Genomic DNA, 5,057 nt, shown 5'->3' on the forward strand with positions numbered 1-5,057 from the left:
AAACCCTAACCCGACCCTCTCTGTCCCATGAGCCATCGCTGTGAACCTAAAAACAATTAAAAATTAAACACAAGGGATTCGGCAGATGCTGGAAATCTAGCGCAATGTAATCAAAGTTCTGGAGGAACCCAGCAGGTCAGACAGCATCTATGGAGGGGAATAAACAGCTGAGACCCTTCTTCAGGACCGGAAAGGAAGGGGGAAGATGCTGCTAAAGTTTAAACATGTTGGCTGTTTATTCCCCTCGTAAAGGCTGTCTGACATGCTGAGTTCCTCCAGCATTTTGTGTGTGTTGTTCAAAATTTAGGGTGGTGAATCGGTGAAAATCATTGCCACAGATGGCTGCGAAGGTCAAGTTATTAAAGCGGAGTTTGACAGGTCCTTGATTTGTCAGGGCGTGAAAGGTTATGGGGAGAAGGCAGGAGAATGTTGTTGAGAGGGATAATAAATCATCCATGCTGGAATGGCGGAGCAGACTCGATGGGCTGAATGGCCTAATTCTGCTCCTATGTCTTATGGTCTTATTTCCAGCGCCTGCTGATTATCTTGCGTCGATAACCTTACATTGTCGGTGGTGAAGCTAGAGTTGTACTACTGGCTCTGACCAATAGATGGTGGTGTTGGCTTTCATTCTGTCTGACTGACTGTAGCAAAGTACATTTCTATGGCACCTAACACATCTTCAGACTATGCTGTGCCCCTTCACCACCGATGAAACATGGTAGCAACCAGGGAAGGATGGTGGACAATTTTTGCATAGCTAGATTTGGTGTTGAGTTGTTGTATTCAACATCGTGGGCAATGCTATGTTGGCACCGGAATGTGTGACAACACTTGCCGGATTCTCCCAGCGTCCTCAGGCTTTCCTTTGTTCATTTGGAGATACAGAAGAGAGCAGGGCCTTCCGTCCCACTGAGCCACACCATCCAGCAACCCGCCTATTCAACCGGAGCCTAATCACAGGACTATCTACTTCTGTTGTAATTTACTTTTTTATTGAAATTCATCATCAAACAAACATTTCCATAAGATGTATTTCAGATACTGTACATATATTCATATTTGCCATAAATCTCCACATAATATTTATCTGAGGTATACACCTATAGAAAAGAAAGGAAAGAAAGAACAAGCAAAAGGAGAAAACTATGTACAAGTAGGGAGTGATCTGTTCTTTTACAACATATTCATTGACTTGTGAGAATAAAATCAGGCCTATGGGGTGTTATGTATTTAAACCATTTTTTCTAGTATGAATAAAATTGTTCCAATTTATGATTAACAGATGCTGTTATCTTCTCCATTTTGTAAATGTGTCATGGGGCGGTGGCTGGGAACAGACCCAAGTGCAAGACACAGATACTGAGGTACTAGTGACAGGACAAGGATACAGAGCGATGGCAAGGACATGGACAGGAAAACCAGGAACCTGGAACAGGACTGGACAAAAGAGCTAGGAGCCTGGGCTTGGAGTCCGAGCCAGAGACTGGACAAGGACCCAGTACCCGGGTCTTGCCTCTGGCTTGGACCCCAGAACTAGGCAAGGACAAGGTTTGGCAGGCAGGCAGGACGAGGCAGAAATCTACAGGCTTGAAGCTTGAGGCTAGAGGCTAGAGACTTGGCTTGGCTTGGCTAGAGGCTAGAGGCTGGAGGCTGGAGGCTGGAAATTTGAGGTGAGGCGAGGCTGGAGGCTGGAGATGAGCGAGGCGAGAGTTACCTACAAGACAAGGCAAGGCTTCAGGCGAGGAAACAGAAGGCAGGGTAAGGGATACAAGAGTAAGGACAAGAACAATCGAGCAGCCACGCCCTGGTCTCTGGGAGTATTTATGCAGCCAGCCCCAACGAGCATCAGCTGCCTCAATTAGCTCAACAGGAACAGAAACAGGGTAGACAGGAAAACCTGGAGCAAGGGTCGATGGACTGGTCCGTGAACCAGAATACGGACTTCATGGACCGGACTATGACAAAATGTCCATTGTAATTTCCATTCATGTGTTTAAAGTTGGGCTCTCCTGTAATAACCATTTCCTGGTAAGGGTCTTTTTACCAGCTACCAGAGGTATATTCATTAAATATTTATCTCTTTTCAACTATTCTTGAGGTATATACCAGACATCCCACCTCTCCCAGAAGTTCCGGGAGTCTCCCACATATTAATAGTGGCTCCCTGATGCCCGCAAATTATATACAATGTCCCGGAAATTTATTTTTTTTGAGAGCGAGCGTGAGAGAACGCGCGAGAGAGAGTGAGAGAGCGAGCGCAAGAGCAAGAAAGCAAACGCGTGAGAGCGACCGTGAGAGAGAGAGCGCGAGAGCAAGAAAGCAAGCACAAGAGCGACCACGAGAGAAAGCAAGAGCAAGAGCGAGAGAGTTCCAAAAAAAGTCAGAGTAGCAAAGCGTTCCAAAAAAAGAAAATATAAAATGTACGTCACCCCAGACTACACTAAAGTGTACCCCTGCCTAATAGGGGTCAAAATAATGACAGTGTTGCTCGCTGCACTGTTTGTGACAGGGACTTTTCTATTGCCCATGGTGGGTTAAGACTGTAAAAGACATGTTGAGGTGAGTTTAACAGGTTTCATTCCTTCATTAGCATAGCTAACGTTATTTAAACTAGCTGGCTGGCTGCTAAGGAGCTACTCTATTGCAGACCATAAGACCATAAAACCATAGGACAAAGGAGCAGAAGCAGGCCATTCAGCCCATCGAGTCTGCTCCGCCATTTTATCATGAGCTGATCCATTTTCTCCTATTTAGTCCCACTCCCCCGCCTTCTCACCGTAACCTTTGATGTCCTGGCTACTCAGATACCTATCAATCTCTGCCTTAAATACACCCAATGACTTGGCCTCCACTGCTGCCCGTGGCAACAAATTCCATAGATTCACCACCCTCTGACTAAAAAAATTTCTTCGCATTTCTGTTCTGAAAGGGCGCCCTTCAATCCTTAAGTCATGCCCTCTCGTACTAGACTCCCCCATCATGGGAAACAACTTTGCCATATCCACTCTGTCCATGCCTTTTAACATTCGAAATGTTTCTATGAGGTCTCCCCTCATTCTTCTAAACTCCAAGGAATACAGTCCAAGAGCGGACAAACGTTCCTCATATGTTAACCCTCTCATTCCCGGAATCATTCTAGTGAAGCTTCTCTGTACCCTCTCCAACGTCAGCACATCCTTTCTTAAATAAGGAGACCAAAACTGCCCACAGTACTCCAAGTGAGGTCTCACCAGCGCCTTATAGAGCCTCAACATCACATCCCTGCTCCTATACTCTATTCCTCTAGAAATGAATGCCAACATTGCATTCGCCTTCTTCACTACTGACTCAACCTGGAGGTTAACTTTAAGGGTATCCTGTACGAGGACTCCCAAGTCCTGTTGTATCTCAGGACTTTGAATTCTTTCCCCATTTAAAAAATAGTCTGCCTGTTTATTTTTTCTGCCAAAGTGCATAACCATACACTTTCCAACATTGTACTTCATTTGCCACTTCTCTGCCCATTCTTCCAATCTATCCAAGTCTCTCTGCAGACTCTCCGTTTCCTCAGCACTACCGGCCCCTCCACCTATCTTCGTATCGTCAGCAAACTTAGCCACAAAGCCATCTATTCTATAATCCAAATCGTTGATGTACAATGTAAAAAGAAGCGGCCCCAACACTGATCCCTGCGGAACACCACTGGTAACCGGCAGCCAACCAGAATAGGATCCCTTTATTCCCACTCTCTGTTTCCTGCCAATCAGCCAACGCTCTATCCACATATGTAACTTACCCGTAATTCCATGGGCTTTTATCTTGTTAAGTAGCCTCATGTGTGACATCCCACCTCTCCCGGAAGTTCCGGGAGTCTGCCGCAAATTGATGATGCTACCTCCCTGAAATGAGTTTTTGCAGGGTGGATGTCTGATATACCCAAAATATATGGTCTTACTCTCTAAGGGTATTCCACATTTAAAAATGTCGTGTAGGGCATTGTGTATCCCACTCCAATAGTCTTTGATAACCGGGCAATCCCAGAAAATATGATAATGGTTTGCATTTTGATTTCCACAATTTCTCCAGCAAACAGGGAGAAATATCATAATGGGATTTCTGAGAAGGTGTAATAAAATACCTTATCAGGTTTTTCCACCCGAACTCCCTCCATTTCTGTGAACTGGTACACTTCCATTGATACCTCCATATTATTGTCCATTCTTCCTCAGATATAATTATCCCTCCTTCCCTCTCCCATTTTGTTTTAATGTACAAAGTACGAAGTCAAATGTGTTTTAAGATTTGACAAACCCTTATACATGCTTGAAATGATTCTACTACCACTATCTGAATTATATGCTTTTGTAAATAGTTCTATCAAACATGTACTTGCCTTGATTACACTTTTCACCCTCCTGTTAAAATACTGTTGCATCTGCAAATACCGATAAAAGTCTTATTTTTCTAATAAGCGTTTCTCTTTAAGCATTTCAAAACTGAACAGTGTTCCTTCTTTCATTATATTGCAACTAGCTGTTATTCCTTTTGCTGTCCAGTCCTTAAATCTAGTATCCAGATTATTCAGCGTAAAATCCGAGTCATATGCACACCATTTAAGAATTTCAATATCTCCCTCTAGTTTATATTCTTTTATAATAGTTTTCCATATTTTAAGAGTCCATTTCACCCACGGGTTGTCAATAGTATTTATGTAACTTTGTAGGTTGTTATCAGCCAAAATTGCCTGTATGGGGATGGAAAGTATCCTCTCCTCAGTGTCATATGATGGGTTGCACCAGCATATCACAGCTCTCAACTGTGCTGCAAAATAATAATCTCTAAGAGAAGGTAGGACCCATCCCCCCTTTTCCTTGGCTAATTGCAAAGTTTTGAGACGAACTCTAGGCCTTTTACCTTGCCATATATATCTTGATAGCATCTTGTTCCATTCATTGAATTGATTTTGGTTAATCTCTGTTGGTAGGGTCTGAAAGAGATATCGTAGTCTGGGCAATATATTCATTTTAATAGATTCAATCCTTGAACTGAGACCAAGAAAAGGAATTAGGTTCCAT

Source organism: Mobula hypostoma, chromosome 7 (assembly GCF_963921235.1).
Source record: "Mobula hypostoma chromosome 7, sMobHyp1.1, whole genome shotgun sequence".
Lineage (NCBI taxonomy): Eukaryota > Metazoa > Chordata > Chondrichthyes > Myliobatiformes > Myliobatidae > Mobula > Mobula hypostoma.